The sequence below is a fragment of the Thermobia domestica genome, chromosome 4, assembly GCF_964235325.1.
Source record: "Thermobia domestica chromosome 4, izTheDome1.hap1.1, whole genome shotgun sequence".
NCBI classification, from domain to species: Eukaryota; Metazoa; Arthropoda; class Insecta; order Zygentoma; family Lepismatidae; genus Thermobia; species Thermobia domestica.
In genome coordinates, this window is record NC_137457.1 from 170,514,255 (window position 1) to 170,532,735 (window position 18,481).

Sequence of the window (18,481 nt, forward strand, 5' to 3'; positions counted from 1 at the left end):
TAATTGTTATGAAGTCTGCATATATAAGTTATTCAAGCGCAATAGCACATATACAGTGTCGAAATCTTGGTAGAAGAAAATTGATATAGAAAATTGAAAGTTTGTGATTAATTTGCATGTATATGCCTTTTCCTGATTTTTGTTTTGTACTTGGAAATATTGGATCATATATCCGCCTTAGTTTCAGAACGGGACAAAAAGGGTCTTTCGTCAAAACCCATTTGCCAGGCTTTGTCTAAATGAGTTCGAATCGACTAATTTATTATTATTATTATTATTATTTATTTATTTTTTTATTAAACTATCGGTTTGAATTCGAGCTGTTGTTGCTAGGTGGAGGTGGACGTTACATTCTTAGGGTACTAGTCAAGCTTTTTTTGTATCCCAAGAATTTTTGCTAATCTGAAGATTGGGCATTTAGGATCTTATTATTTTCTGGCCTTGTAGTTGGTATTCCCAAAGAAGAAATAAAACTTGTAATCCTGAGTTTGGTTTATTATTGCTTCGTATTGCTAATTTGCATTTTCTCCTACATTAGCATTCCACTAAAAGAAAAAATATTACTGCATCTAGGAAAAATTTTTGCAATAAAATTGTTTTTAATGATAAACTTGATTCATTTTGAATGAAATAAAACCATTTTGGTATTAATAGATTATACAAGAAGAAAAATATTAAATTCATCGCTCTTTTGGTCTCTTGTTTAGTTATATGTTTGTGATATTTTGTTCTCAATATTTTTAATTCTCTTCCAGAACATTATTCTGTCTTTGGTGGAATCAATTTCCATTGGTATTTTGTTTTCAGCTTGATAGTTTAGTAGCATTAGTATTTATGTGTGTCTTTAGATTTATGTATTGGTATTTTTTGACATTTTGTATTGTACATTGTATTATGGATAACAACCGTGAATATACCAACACAGACATTCCTGAATCTGAATATTTAACTGTAGATGTAACTGGACATCCAAGTTTTGATAGAAAAGCAACTTTTGGTAATTAGAATAAGGATTTTGCGCCACCTGCATGGGGTAGTACATATATTAAATATTTCGCTTCACCCTTAGGTAACATGTCAAATCAATCTGTGTTAAGTTCGGTGTGAACTTATAGATTTAGTAGATTTGCTAATAATCATAGCAATGACAGCACCAGAAACGATTATTTAGTTACTTCTTCTGAACCACCTTCACAGAATAGAAGTACAGGTCACCCCCAAATGTTAACTCAATGGGGAATATTCTAGGTCATAATAGATATGTAGAACTTGGAAACTATTATAGGAGGGTAACAAATGTTCTTAGTTCGACTCCTCGAGTAGGCAATAATAACACATCTGATAAAAATCCGAATTATCCTGCAGAATTTCGGAGTTATGATCTTAAAATCAAGATGGCGTTTCTAATAATCCAACCACTTGCCATGAGAGTAACCGCTCAGATTTGAATTTGAAACATAAATTAATGATGAAATACACTCATATGAAATCTTTATCTTAACTAGGAAACAAACTATTGGGTGTTAAGCATGTAAGCGGGAATGATAATATCCAGGTCTTCGAGATGTTAGTTAAAATAGAATAAGTTTTTTCAATACCAGTTATTCTTTTAGAATGATCTTGCCTGTTTTGATTCGTAAATGAGAGGTTATTATCTTGAAGTCTTTTACTTCAATTTTAAATGAGAACATTAATTGTGAATCATTTAGATATAATATGGTTATGTGATTTATCTCGCCTACTAGTATTCATTCATTAATTAGTGACAATTTATACAAAAATAAAAACTAACTGAACTTATAAATGAATATGTGAAATCTATAAAAGTTTCAATGAATGTTTTGAATTTAAGTTTGGAACAAAAATTCTAAATTATTATGTACCTACTAATAGACTTGAACTTTTCATAATTTCAGAACACTGTACTAAATACTCGAGAATGGTTACAGTACAATAGACTAATGAGAGTTGATAAGGGGAAGAATAAAATGGTTCTTTCTTATAATAGTTTATCAACGTTATCAGAAGTCAGATCGAATGATCCTATATGCAAAATAAAACATCGAATCAGTTGAAATCGATTCTAGGATATCGATTAGTGCGGGTTTTCAAAAAGAAAATAAAAAGGACCCTTCAGAAACAGCTGTCGTGAGAAATATTAGCAGTGTCGGAGATGGGCGGTTTAGTGGCGACATTCGTCTCGGGGAACATAAATAACATCTTTACGAATATCTGTGTAGACAGAGGATCAAATTATAATCTGATTACTCGGAATTTACTTCTACATTGTCGTATTTATTAGCATATACAGAAGGTGGATGAACAAACTGTTAATGCGATTTGAGGATTGAACTTTGTTACAAGTGAAGAAGTAAGATTGGATGTGGACTTCACAGGATTTTTCAGATTGTGATATTCCGGGTGGTCGATAAATTACCATGTAAATGTTTGTCGGGTATGCGTTTTCTTCGTGGGACGTCAGAAGTTATTGACTCTAAAAAATAATCTTATAAATTTTTGTGATGGCAAGAAAAAACTGCGTATTAATTATTGTCGAGATATCTTTGACGGATTCAAAAGGGGAACACAACCTTGCGACCAGGATGGCAAACGATAGTTCTTAAGTGGTGAACAAGGTAATATCAATTATCATCTCATGTTTCTTCGGGATTGGTTTCAATTTTTATCCGAGCTCACTTATATTCTTTCGGATGTTGGGAAAAAAGAATTCAATGACATTTGTATCTTAACAATTGGAAAGTCAACTGTTAACAATCGATGCTCCGAATTTTTCGCAACCACTGGCATTACATAATGTAATCGAATGTGATTTACCGAAGAACGACAGTATATAGGATGCCACGATTCGAAAAATGGAAGAAGAAAGGATATATCCCGGGTGTATTAATGAAGATTATGTGACCTTTTAGATGTCAAGAACAATTAGGAACTGAACACTTTTGTAGAGATATCGATCGTATCAAAGAATGGGGATCACATTGTTAAGACTTTTTAATATTCATGTCTTGAAACTTCAGAAAAAAATAATAAAAATCTTATATTAGTAGCCAATGATGGTGGGGAAATGAAGTCAATCTTGCAGAGTTGTCGAAGCTAGAACACAAAGAAGAAAAGCAAGACAAACAACAAGAAGAAACTCTCTGATTAAAAATTACAGTCAAGTGATTTGAACAATTCAGTTAAGTGTGAAGAAAATAATAGAGTTGTTCCACATACTGAATTACCAAATACTGTAAAAGATTGACCGTATAGTTCCTCAGAGGCTTCGGACGTGGATGTAGAACATGCTCAGAATTTTCACATCCTTTTGAGTAGGAACAAGATATACGTCACAAAGAAATTTCTCGGCGAAAAACCTTGGTTGATCTATCGAAACAGGTGAAGAAACAATGGATCATACAGGTTGAAAAACCAAATCCTAGTGAAGCTTCAAGTTATCGAGATCCAGATACTTTTCGTTCATTGACTCCACTAAGGAAGAATCCTCTATCATATCAGAAAGAGTTGTTTGTTTAGCTGGGATAACCGGAAAGAAATTTTACAGCAAATTCGATTTACATAATGCGTACCACCAAATCATTTTTACGATAACTCGCGAGGCATTACAATTGCTATTGCAAAAGGTTTATACCAATATACAAGAGTTTCTGTTGGAATTAAAACTAGTAGCAATATTCTAATTCATGTTATGATAAAATGTTACCAAATTTGGAGAAGCATGGTGTAAAATCATACTTCGAAGATGTTTTAATTTCTTCCCATTCTATCGAGGAACATAAAGCAACAATTCTTAAGGTACTATAAATATGTAAGCAATACAATGATACAATATCTCCTGATAGAAGTATTTTTCACAATAAAATAATTTATTTAGGGCAACAAATATAAGGAGATAAGATGAAAATCAATCCAACTCGTGTCTGGGATAAAAATACTCCACCACCACGAAATCGAAGAAGTTGAATGAAAATACTTGGATTTTATTGTTAATATGCTAAGTTTACTCTTGAAATGCAGTAATTAATGAGACCTTTAAGTGAACTCAAGTCAACGAAAGAGAAATTTGTCGAGTTTTTTGAGCATCAAAACATTTTGGACGCATTATAGAATTTAGTTCAGATATATGGAGGAGGAGGAGGAGGATGTGGAAGACCTTCCAGATCTTGTTTCTACTTTAAATGAAAACATGTACGCCTATCTGTGTAAGAATGATATCCCTATAAGAATTGTGAATTGGTTTCCATTCGAAAATTAACGCTAATTTTCATTATGTGCAATTATAAGTCTATTAATAATAATCAATACCATCAAGATGTGTCTCTTTTGGTTAATTTAGTTCATACAAAACTTTTGTGGAAAGAAAATTTGTAACTTATAGTAAAATTAGTTGCAAATTTGCTACTTGCATGATTATAATAACGTGTATTATCGTATTTGGACATACAAGAATATAATTGTATAACTGCGGTCTATACAAATGGAACTTGTGCAAACGTTAAGTGGAAAAATACAAATAACCACATGGCTAATAACTGAATTTATTATGTCCAATTACTGTAAAAAGTGGCTAATAATTTCAGCGTTTCGTACGTTTCATTCAAAACTATGTTTTTTATCATTCTTTATAAGAATCTTAATATAATTGCTTACCATTGTATTAAGAAAAAAAACAACTATGGTAACAAGGTACACTTCATTCAGTTTTTCTGAAAAGTGCCTCGGCGACAAAAGTGTAAAGTGAAAATTTCACTTAAGTGCCAATGACTATATTGTCACCCCTACAAGTGTAACCATTGTGTTGTTTTGTTATTAACTACTTTCAAACTTAATGATTTGTTTCGAAATAATATTTATTACCTTCCAAGTTGTGAGCAACTACATGATTGGGATTTTAATACCTGCTTTTCCTTCATAAACAAAAATTCTATATAATTTTTTTCTGTGATTAAATCTGGTGTTAAACTTAATATGCAAAATCTGTAGTTTAAATTGATTTGCAATATATTATTACTACATTTTTCATATAGAGGTTTGAGATTTTTCCAGCTGAACACGGTTTAATACATTTTGTTTCTTTAACTATTTTCTCTCGAATGCATTTCAAGTCTAACCATTGTGTTGTTTTGTAATTAACTACTTTCAAACTTAATGATTTGTTTCGAAGTAATATATATTAACTTCCAAGTTGTGAGCAAGTACATGACTGGGATTTTAATACCTGCTTTTCCTTCATAAACAAAAATTCTATATAATTTTTCTGTGATTAAATCTGGTGTTAAACTTAATATGCAAAATCTGTAGTTTAAATTGATTTGCAAAATATTATTACTACATTTTTCATACGAAGGTTTGAGATTTTTCCAGCTGAACACGGTTTAATACATTTTGTTTCTTTTACTATTTTCTCTCAAATGCATTCCAAGTGTAACCATTGTGCTGTTTTGTTATTAACTACTTTCAAACTTAATGATTTGTTTCGAAGTAATATTTATTACCTTCCAAGTTGTGAGCATCTACATGATTGGGATTTTAATACCTGCCTTTCCTTCATAAACAAAAATTCTATATATTTTTTCTGTGATTAAATCTGGTGTTAAACTTAATATGCAAAATCTGTAGTTTAAATTGATTAGCAAAATATTATTACTATATTTCTCATATCGAGGTTTGAGATTTTTCCAGCTGAACACTGTTTAATACATTTTGTTTCTTTAACTATTTTCTGTCAAATGCATTCCACGCCATTTTTGCGTAATACAATAACGAAATTTAACATTTTAAATACCCTTATCTTATTACATACATACGTGTTATTACAATTCCTTTCTGTTTTTTATATCGCATGTAGAATTAGTGATATTCTTCTAGCAAATAATAAGCATGCATTACGATCTTCCGGCTACAACAGTTTCAACTACCCTTACCCTATACATTTCAAAGATTTAGTATTACATAGCAAATAGCAAAACAAATCTTCTTAAAACAGTTATTAGCAATCTGTTTTATAAAGAGTAACTGTATCCTTCATTAATTACATCTACAAATAAACTTTCCAACGTAAGAAGAACTACATTTTTCTACAATATCGATAACTTTTAAAATATGTTATAATATTTTTTGAATAAGTTCTAGAAACAATATTTCATTATTTCTTTCTATCAATTATAACTTTCTTTCCGATTGCTTTACTATAATATAGTTGCAATATTTTCCTCCAATTATTTTGGGAAATCACATTTTATATTTGTTGCAATTACAACATTTTAATCAATAATTTTTAAAAGGCGTATATAATATTCACCGATTATTTTGAAGAGTTTATCTCTCATTGGATATTAGATGTTCAATAAGTTATGAACATTTTCTACAGCGGTAAAGAACATAAATTCCTTTTACATATTTCGACTTAGCTTTGATGTTTACATTTTCCTCAATTATTTTACTAACAATATTTTTCTAAGGATCTTTTTTCAATTATTTTTAGGATTTAAAATGTATCGAAAAATTTCTTTACCATAATCTAAAATAACGCAGTATCTAAAATTTATCCAGCATAAACTGCAATTAATTCTTTTCAATATCTTAGAAGTAGTATCTACTTGCACTTCATTGTTCTTTTCCTGATTGTGTCTTCTCATATATTTCTGCCTACAACTATTCCTTCAGTAATTTGTGATTGTTTCCTCAAAAAATGTTTTTGCTATTGTGTTTTTGGTAGGAGAATGATCTCCTCCAAAAACACAATTACAAAGTTACCTAGCCAAAAGATGAGCGCTTTAATCTATTGCACTTACTGAGAACTTAGAAAACAACTTCTTACTAACAAATGGATATAAAATACACAGATAGAACTTAATGTGTAAGAATTACAGAGATTAAGAAACTAGATTGGATAATTTAAGATAAATTACGTAACTATTTTGTGACAATATTTCTGAATGTAAACTAACTCTTTTTCAACATTACGACGAAAATTAGGTGTCAAGTTTTTACTTCAAATAAAGACTAATGTGGTGTCTTTAAATATTTCCGTCGTTGTGTGTAGTCGAAGGTCTATATAGAATTACTTTCTTCTAACTTGGTAGACACAAAACATTGGATTAAAAAAATAAACTTTTTCGTGGATCATAATACAAAATGGGTAAAAGTTGGAAATCAAATAATGCAGATACTTCGGAAAGATATAGATAGCAAATTCAAAGTACGGTAGTTGTCAGTTACAAAATCGAACACACTGATCTTTCTGTTTCAACTCATCTTGAGCACTTACTAGATATATTAACCTAATTAAAGAAAGATTTTTATATTGCACAAGATTTGGATGGTACTTTTAATAAACATAATGTAATCGAATATTTACTAGATATTTTTTTATTTCTGAATCGAAGGACAGGTAAAATTTATTTAGACGGAATGGACAAAGAAGAAAAGTAGTGTTTTGCAGAGTTTGTTATTAAAAATGAAAACATTACACAGGTCTTCAAAAATAAAACAATGCTAAGCTGTTCCGGTTTAGTTAACCTATTCATATATGTTTTGGTGCGCTGAATCCACGAATGATAACTGTTTTCTTCTGGGACGTCTAGGTTTCGAACAAATAGGTGCTTCTTGTTGAACAAAAATTTGAAGACAAATATGGGATTTACAGAAACGCCATTAAAAGCGTAACACACCCACACACGTGAAGAAAAAACCGTAATACCACCCTCACTAAGATTGCTTGTGAAACCGTCTTATTTTTAAAAGGTCAAACTTCGTTTGGAGCTTGTGCTTTTGTAGGTGGTTGCTGGAAGATCCATAAACAACATCCAGGTTCACCTGATACAGTCATTTCATTTTTAGATATCTTGACGGAAACGCTCCCCCTGCTCTTCCGTTACTGCTCACACATTGTTAGGAAATTAGTCAAGGTGGGTGATAAGAAATTTGACTTTTAAGCTCATGGAGCAGCCAAACTTTCAGACCGCGTGCACCATGTCTTCCACCATTTAATTGTGCTGTGGGTGCTTTCGGTTTCCCAAAAACTTTTTTGATGACTACAGTAAAGGCAATCCAAGCCTCCTTTTGAGTTGGAGTTTCCTAACATCAAGCCAAACAAAACCCAGTGCACTTGCGTACTCACAGCGTTTGAGCAACAAAGAGTGTAACCAGAACTACTTACCAACATTTTACAAATCTGAGATGTAATCATAATAAATTCGTTTTATAGACAGATTTATTGTTTATGTTTTTTCTTTGTAACCTCGTACTCACATTCATGACACATCCGGACCAATATACATGTTCTTTTATGTTTCGGGGAGCACAAATACATTTAATCTTCCATGTTCATTTTTTTTTATTTTCGTCTGATGCATTTGCAATTTAGCAATTTAAACCTACATGTTTGAAAAAATGACATTTCGATTGTGTAACAACTTCAAGTCTCAGGAAGAAAGGGGATCATTTTGACTTCAGTGCACCAATAAGCGAAAAATCAGCTAAACGTATGCAGACAGCGTTTTGGATGCAGACCTGTGTTATAGGAAGATATTTCCTAATCCATAATTCTTAAACCTCCTCTTTGAAAATCTATACCATTTCTTTATTTTCAAATTGAAAGTTATGTATTTACTAAGCAGATTAGGAAGGATATTTTAGATTTTTTGGCACATCTTATGTACGTTTTGTAAGCATGTTTTCTATTCCATTTGCCAGAGAGTATAGAATTACCTAATCGGAGGCTATAATCTTTACTTTTTTCACGAAAAATGATCTTAATCTCAGACTTTTGATCCAGTTAAAGTTTGAATGAAACTTTTAAGAAAACCGTAAAGAATATGTAATGCATTCGATTTTTATAAGGTACAAATTCCAGATATGTCGACTACATTCTGTAGTTATTCGCAACATAGTTGCCGTGTTTTTAATAGAAGAGAAAATATTTAAATTTTAATTAATGGAAAATAATTGTACAAATAAATTCAAGGGGATGCGTATATTTTTAGGAGACGATAAACAGAAACAAGATGAATTGAGTTCGTAATTTTCTTTTAACTTCTTGTCAATTAATTCTGTAGAGGTATTTTACAGTATAGAAGCAAGAAAGGAATTTCAACTTGTTCAAAAATATTTTATAAAAATTTGTAAGACAAATTTTTCCTACACAAATATAATACAAATATTTTTTCTATAATTCCTGCAGATTATGGCATTATTAGTAGCAACTGATAATTTAATTCATATTCGCTTAATCCATATTCGCTACAGAAAAAAGATCCAAGTAATAAAGTTTATTTAATGTCTCGGTCCAAGGTCTAGCAGATGTTCACACTTTTCCTATCATGGCACTAAAGAATTATCTAGAAATAAAACAATATATAAATTAAATAGCTCCAAAGATAAGTCGAAGACGTTGATGATTTTGATTCTCCTTACTTTGAAAATGAGATTATTGTTACTGTTAAGACTAAAAAATCAAGAAAGAGTAAGAAATAATGTAATATAGTAATAATTTGAATAAAGATTATTATTTCTACCAAATAAATTCTTAATTGTAAATTCTTATATTAAATTCTTAAGAGATCAACATGTATTATTTATATTTAAAACACGATATTATTTTATGAGTCTCCATACAAATATTTTATGAATGCTTTTGTTATATTCTTTGCGAGTAAATTTGCTGAAAGTGGTATGGATTCAAAAAATTTATAGCTCAACAGAAAGTAAAATATTTTAAGGATACATTGGGATTGTTAGTGAGAAGGAAAGGAGTTTCTAAAATAAAACTGATAATTTTCAAAAACAATAAATCAATTTCCACTAATCTAACATTTATTCGAGGTGAAGATATTTTACTTCATTATCACAATCGACATTTTGTATGGAGATAACAAAATTGTGTACCAGAAGACTCGTGATTCTAACGATTTTAAATTGTATAAATTTATAAGCAAGTTTGAAGATGGATAATAGTGGTGAGTTTTTGACATGTCTACCAGAAGTTGTTATTAAGAAGATAGACGAATGATGTTGCGACATTTTACACAGATAATCACGGTGTTCGAATTGGGGTTATGCATATGTTAGCTTTTCAGTAGCTTTTAAAATGGTGTCCTTTTCATTCGGTTTTAGGCCTGTTTTATAAAATTTCAATCCTTGTACTCAAGTTTAATTAGTTTTTCCTTACAAAACATAATACGGAAGTTTTAATGGAGCTTGTTTTGAATATTGCACTTAAGCGTGTGAAATGAAATTATCTGTGACAGTCTCTAATAAATGTATTGCCTTAGGTTGCTCAATAGTAGTTTTCTGATATCTTCCAAGATATGTATTGCGTTGTAAGTTGCACAATGTATGATAACATCCTATTATGTTGCAATAAATAAGGTGCGATAAGGTAATTTCCAACAAACACAAAGAGTAAAAAAATACTGTAATTTACTGAGTTTATAGAATTTTCTCCATTTAAAAGCACACCTAGAGCACAGAATCTCCATACCGCCATAGAGAAAATAAAAGAGAAGCAGCGAGAAACCATTAGCAGAAAATCCTCAGAAACTAGTGTTAAGCATAAAGTTCTCTAGAAACGGACAGAGGGAAGATTTCTCATAATGTAGTATGAGAGAGGAGCCTGGAAATTTTATTGTAGGTAGAGAAATTGTAAATTACTTTGTAGAAAAAAACAGTAACAACAAATGAGATAACAAACAACTTTACCATGCCTCAAACTTACTTACGATTAATGAAGAACTGCGTAGAAAGAAGATAGAAGAAATTGAGCAAAATATTACTTAGAAGCAGTACTCTTACTACCTTCTATCTTACTGGTAAATTCATTCAAAGATTCGAATACGTAGTAGGAGTAAACTTCAAATACTACGTTGTTGGATGTAAATATATAGCCTGGGCTCTCTGTGGATTTAACTGTGTAGTGTTAGTAATTTTTAACTTTTTCTACGGAAATTTATTTCAGTTTTGTTCAGCCAAAGTTATTTGTAGACCATACAGGTAATTTCCATACAGACGAGGTAAATCTCTAAATTACAAACTTAGAAGAATTAGCTGCAAAAATTCTAAAAGTGTTTTCGAAATTATTAATCCAGAAGAAGTATATAAAACATGTATCAAATATTAAAAGAACAAAATCCCGTGATAGAAAGAGATCCAAAATTAATAGCAACAAAATTGAAACTATTGATAACACAAGGTATTAGCATTCCGATACCCTAAAAAGCAAGAAGAGAAGAAACTCAAGAAGATACAAAAAGTGTCCTTATAAAATTCGCCGCCACCTAAACATACTGTGAAGAAAATCTACAGACAGTAAATTCTAAGGTCGAATATTAACAGTATGTGAAAATTAATGGACGAATATGCTAAGAGGCCCAGATTCACTTCTAGTTACAAAACATGAAGAAAAACATTTAAAATTTTGTACATATTCTATTATGTACGTATATATCTAATTATGGTATCGAAGCATAAACGGGTAGGAGCCTTCGTTAATTGGCAAATTCGGTAGGAAAAGATTGTTTAGTTTGATTTCATCGATGCCAAGAGTTACTACTACAAAACTGTTAAGAAAACTCTTATGGACCACTGCTTCTGTGGTTATTTAGTATATTCAACATCTCCGTATTCGCTCCGCAAACACAGAACACCTATTGCTTCTCAGAAACCCACTATTATATCATATCTATCAAATTTTATACTTGATTTTTCAAATTATTCTATGGAAACATTACTTAAGCAAGGTGATTAATTATTTCATATATTTTAATTTGATAGACTATTGTTACCAAAAATTTGGTGTTAGAATGTTAGTGAATTAACTGAAAATATTAAATAAATGCTTAATCTTTATTCAGATACTCATTTGTTTGAGTTATTTAGTGCGAATTACAATGATTTGCCTTTATCGCTTTTAACTGGAAATAGTTCTAAATGATTGTCTTTAAGTTTTGTTTCATTTATCTAATTATATTTTAATAAGTAATTACTCTTCGGTATTTGAACCCATTCTACTAAATCTATTTTACTATAACCGGAGATGCTGGGTAGCGTAAAGGATCTTCGGACAATCGAGTATAAATAAACATTTTTGTTAAGGCAATAAATGCATTCACTTTAAACGCCATAATTCAGAGCACTCATTCTTGATCATGCATTCTTCTTTGCTTCTTCCCTTAGATACTAATGCAAAATTATGTAAAATTTCAGAATTTATTTACCTTGTCTGCGAATAGAAGATGAACTGGTCAACCGGCACACCATAAGGACAACGATGATGGTTTTGAGCACTGCCATATGTTGAGTTACCTAAAAAAATGTACATATGCACTCTATACAAGTACTTATCCATTCCATATATTTAAAAAACAAAATCATAGAAATATAGTTTTAAGATATTTTTAGTTCGTATTGTTACTACTAAAAGCATTTTCTTGAAACTTTCTAAATATTAACAAATATGTATCATTTATATTCAGAGTACTCATTTTACAGGAATTAAACTTAATAATACATTTTTATATTATAATTAATGACTTCAAACTACATTCAAGATAACACCAACAGTGATTTGAAGGCTGCTTTATGAATTTTTAGAAAAAATGACAGATATCAACATAAAAAAACGGTTTTGTTAAAATTAAATAACAATTATACAATCAAAACTATTATTTAATTAGCTAAGCAGTCTTTTCTCCTCGCTGGAGTTTCGTAACTGTTCTTGGGTTTCATTGATTTGTTAACCTTATTTGCACAGTATGTAGTTCAGTTGTACATATGTTCATTCTTCATCATTATATTATAGAGAGAACCCCTAATCTAGTTCCTCTCCACGTGATAAGTTGCCACAGACGTGTCTTGAATTAACCCTGAGTGATCAATGTTTTCATCCTAATGGGCATTACAATTCAGCAGATTCGCGCTGCTCCAGGCAGGATCAGTGCACCATTCGAAACGAAAGTTTCGAAGGAAGCACTTGTAACAATGGAGAAATATAGAAGTAGAAAGTCGATGTGCCTAGCAATTGTGCTGATAGCGCTGACGATAGGTAACATTGAAACAAATCCAGGGCCAATGAACAAAACTTTTGAACAAAACTCTTGAACAAAAAGAGAAGACATCCTTCAAAAGTTAAACGGCATGGAACCGAACGTGAACAAGATTGGATTAATTAATACAAAATTAGATAAACTACAGTCGAAGTTTGATGATCTTTCAAAGGAATTGAGATATCTAAAAACAAAAGTGGCTCAGTGATCTAAAAACGAGAACAGTGATTTGCGACAGAAAATTGATGAACTGGAAATGAAGTTTGACTATAACGAAAATCAGAGGAACAGAAACAAACTTATCTTCCGAAATGTGCAGGTCAAAAGTGAAGGCTTGCTACCATTATGGAAAGATTGTGAGGCGGCTGTGAAAGATATTATAGAAAAAAGTTGGGGATTAACATAGAACATGATAACATAGAAAGTTCACATTTCTTAGGTAGGGAGCGCAACCAGTTGGATATAGTCGTAAAATTTCTGCGGTACAAAAAGAAAGCAGAAATTTTGGAGGGAAAACCCAAGTTGCTGAGATCTCGTAGTATATCCATGAGCAGTTTTCAGAAAAAGTGCTAGCTGAAAGAAGATTATTGCTGGAAAGCTACAATAGGCAGGGAAGGAAGGGGGTACGCAGTGTTAGTGTTTAATAAACAGAAGATTGATGCGGATATCTATCGTGCTCACACAACACGTAACACACTGTTTAAAAGTTTCCGCTAAAGTCGTAGAAGTGATGAAAATAACAAGAGAAGTAAATTTAGTGCTAGTGCTATTGCTTGTAATAATTCTGTAGCGTATACCAGTAATGAAGATATAGGCGAGAGTGTGGATAGAGAAAAAGTGCTTGTGGTTAGCAACACTGAAAACATCTTTCAGGAGAAAGCCAAAGGCGGAAAACAGGGAAGGTGGATAACTCCTTGGCTACAAAAGGAGGCAGTGTAAGGCGGGGCAGGGAAACTTCACAAAACTAGCACTACGGGTGCAGCTCAAGCGCTAAAATAGGTGACCGGGAAAATTGCAATCAGAGACATCAGAAGCCAACATTTCCAGAAAGTAACTATTCTTTTGGTAGAATCAGTGACCCATCAAAATCAAAACATCAAAACCAAGAATTTTCTTTGTGCTTTTAAAATGTCAATGGTACTAAAGCTAGTTGTTTTCATAATGCTATTTTATCCAACTCTTATGACTTTATTAGCTTGAAAGAAACTTCTTTAATGACAAATTATTCTGACTTAGAATTCTTTGATGATAGGTATGTGATCTGGAAGCAAGATAGAAATATTGAACTACAAAAATGGGCAAAGGGTGGTGGCGTATTATTTGATGCGCTTAAAAATATAATATTCAAAGAGTAAATAGCTGGGAAACTAACTTTGAAAGTGTAATTGTCAAACTGGTTTTGGTCTTAATTACCGTGTATATTTGTGCTGTTTACATACAGCCTGATTCACCACTTCATTTATATGAACAGATTTTTGAATTTGTAGAATCAAATTGTCCTGTGGGTTGCAGAATTCTTTCTATAGGGGATCTGAATCTACGACAAATAACTAGCTTACATTTCGATTTAATAACGTCATCAGCTAAATATAAGAATCTTTACAATTTTATGTCCCTCTTTAATTTGATTTGAATTAATAATATTTCTATTAGCAATGACGGAACCTTAGAGTTTGTTCTCACAAAACTCTGAAATGTAACAGTTCAAAGAGAATACGATTCACTGTTAATAGAAGATAAACATCATCCTCCCCTTCTTATTCAGTTTACAGTATTGTATTCAACCAAACATCAAAATCACTGTCTAACACAGTAGGTTATAATTTTAAGAAAGCAGACTTTAAAAATTTTACGGAAACCTGTTAGCCGCGGATTGGGGGATGCTGCAGAATATTAAGGATGTCAATAGCTGTGGGTCTATTTGATTAAGTATTGTATCAAATATTTGATGATTACATTCCCCGTAAAAGAGCAACTAATAAAATCTACCCTACATGTTTTACCCCGAATATTATTAATAAAATTAAACTTAAAAAGTATCATCGTAAAAAAAGTCGGCTCGGTATAGGCAACACTAAGTACCATGAAGAGCAATTCCGTCAACTGCGTACAGAAATTAAAGAATGATCCGAAATTGTTATGGCCCTTCATTAGAAATAAATTAGAAATTAGAATTACTTGTCTTCTAAACACATACAGTACAATGTCACGACCTTACTGATGATTGGGACAGAGCTAAAGCATTCGGGCAACATTTTACTTGAGTCTATGGCTCCTTAAGAGCTGACTATGACGTATCGAGCATGTCTCTAAATGATCGTTCCAGTGCTCTTCTTGATATATTTTCACGGCCTCTCATATCCGAAAAAGAAATAAAAGAAGCAATAAGGAAGTTGAAATCGAAAACAGAAAGTGGCAAGAATAGGATCACAACATACATTCTGAAAAGCTGTTCAAATATATTCTTATAACATCTCAATATTTTATTTAATTTATCTATAAAAAATTTGTACCGTTCCTGCAAATGGAAGGAGTCAGTTGTGTGTTCAATACCAAAAACGAACTCAGCTAGTAACATTGAACAGTTCCTAACAATTTTGTATTTTATCTGTGTTTGCCAAGGTGTATAAATATATATTGCATAGGCAAATAATGGGTCATATTAAACCTGCATTAACTGTAAGTCAACATGGATTTCTGAAGGGCAGTTCTGCTGTATCAAATATAGCACTAATAGCAGACTTCATTTCGAAGGAACTTGACGAGGAAGGAGAAGTAGATGTCATATATACAGATTTTTCTAAAGCATTTGACGTCATTAACCATGACATTCTCTTAAACAAACTGGCATTATGCAACGTCTCGAAATAAACTCTGCAATACTTTGTCTCCGACCTTCAAAATCGTGAACAAACTGTACTGCATGGAAACCATATATCTCAAATGTTTCATGCAACATCTCGAGTCTCTAAAGGCTCGAATTTGGGACCTCTACTTCTCATTTTGGCGGTAAATGATCTTCCTCCGTGCTTGCAATTTTCTAGAAACCTACTCTTTGCTGATAACCTTAAAATATTCAACAGAATTAAAACAATTCAGGACTGTTTGGAACTTACAAAATCTTGGAATTTGGTGTATACACAATAAGTTTCAGGTAAATGTTCGTAAATGCAGTTATTTAACATACACTAGAAAAGAAATATATATTCAATATAATTATTCAATATTAGGGCAAAACTAAAAAACTTGATTTTATAAGGGATTTGGGAGTTATTTCTAATTCAAGATTATTATTATTTATTTAACATCGTGAAACTTATTTGCAGAGAAACCTACAAAAATCTTGGATACACTTATTGAGTCAGTAAAGATTTCCGAAATGACCAAACTTTAATTGTGCTGTATTATGGATAAGTCAGGTCGAAATTAGAATATTATAGTACTATATGGAACCCTAATATACAGAAACACTCATTCTTGATTGAACGTAATCAAAGTAAGTTTTTAAGGCTTCTTACGCTTAGGGAAACAAAATTCTTCCCGAAATTTCAAAGCTACATTAAATTTGTTTAAAATTTTAAACTTGAACATTAGAAGTCAGGGGAAGAATTATTGACTTATTATTTTTACACAAACTCTTTCATAGAAAAATAGTCTGTCCTGATCTTCACGAACAAATATATATCCAAGTACTATCCACTAATTTGCGCACTGGTTCAAAAAATACATGACAGCGAAAACAAACGTTCTAAGCAGACCTCCTATATGGAGAGTTAGTGCAACCTACAACAGGTTAGTTAAAGAAAATATCGACTTTGATGTACTGGCAATGGATGTAGGTAGTTCCAAGAAGTCTGTTAATTCTGTAAGCGGCATGCAATTTTTACCAATAGTTCTATTAATCTATATAGTCTGCATAACGTATATACTATGTAACACTGTAATTAGGCCTGTGCCTGTTGTGACATATGTCAATAAATTAAATTAAATTAAATAAAATTAAATAATATTGCCACATTTGATAGCAATATATAGCGTTGAAACAGGATGTTGAACATACTTCTCCAGAAGCAGGAGAAATACGTCTGTCTGCGTCTCTAATAAAATCAAGAATTCTTGACCCGATGTCATAGCCTCGATGGCAATGCTAGCAAAAATAAATTTATCAAAGATGTTGTTGCATTTCCTTTGTTTTTCTATCTGTTTGTTATTAGTAATGGTTCCAGCATTCATAAGAGCCAAAGTTAGACTTGAATGGGCAAATGTTTCCGAATATTTAAAGTTCCACACTAATGATTGACTTCTCATCCAAGGTACTAATATCATGATATCACGTAGTTTACCTTACGAAAGACAATAGCCTGCAGGCGCACGTATGGAAGAACTTTTTCTTTTGGTAAAGGATAGTAAATTCATATGATTAACAGGGGAATATATATCGTTTTATTCCTATACTTTTCATGCATAGAAGGGCATGCAGGTGACGTTGGTTAACTTGATCCATACAAGCTTGAAAGAAATGTGTCTCAGAAGCAGCTGAACCTAATAATAAGGCGACAGCAATTAAAAAGTGTCCTTAGTCATGTGAATACATTACAGTGGGGAAGATATTCACACAACCATGCTGCAGCATAGGGGATAACACAGCAAGAAGCCTGGCTTTATCTTCTGGAGTAATCACTAAATATAAAAGAAGTTCATTGAAATCAGCTCCAATTGGTATATACCACGATAACGTAGAACCTCTTTTGCTAATTTCTGGAATGTCCGTAACCGTCATTTTTCGTTTGCTAGAGCCTTCCTGACCTGTATATTTTGGGTCCACGTGTTGACCTTGCGGAAGGATGAAATCGACTAAACAAATAGATCCATGGCAAGGCACTAAAAATGTAAGACCACCATATCAATTGCTCATATAATACAAAGACCACTCAATCCTGCGCATTAGGATTTTTGAATCCAAGATTCGTAGCGTAAGAAGCAGCTCAAAATATACTCCAGATCTATTTTAAGGATAAGGTAATATTTTTGCAGTAGTAAAGTCTCATTCCAAGATGAAACAACACGCAAAGACGCACGCAAAACGGCAAAAAGTGTCTGCTGAAACCGATACAGCTTCAAAAAATAAAAAATGCTAGATATTTCATTTAACAGCTCATTAGTAACACCTCCGTTTGTGACAGCAGCGCTTAGAAGACAAGTATCATGGAAAAGTATTCCTGGGGCAGCTTCTTGGAATTTACTAAACAGATGGTCATACGTGGCTTCATCTGATCCAAGAGAAGCAAATTTACAATTAAAAAAATGAGGTGTAAGCCATTAGAACACTCAAATATTTTTAGTAGAGTTGAAATATCTACTTCAGATTAATCAACAATAGTATTACCATTCAAATTTGGTATGTTTAATTCAGTGTT

General features: G+C 31.8%; 1 long non-coding RNA gene across 1 annotated transcript in view; it reads right to left on the minus strand.

Annotated features, from left to right (window-relative positions):
- Window positions 1-18,481, minus strand: part of LOC145683396 (uncharacterized) — a 110,069-nt gene that overhangs the window by 47,021 nt on the left and 44,567 nt on the right. Inside the window, exon 2 of the long non-coding RNA XR_014131078.1 lies at window positions 12,237-12,324. This is a non-coding gene — a long non-coding RNA (uncharacterized LOC145683396). The remainder of the gene's footprint in view (window positions 1-12,236; window positions 12,325-18,481) is intronic.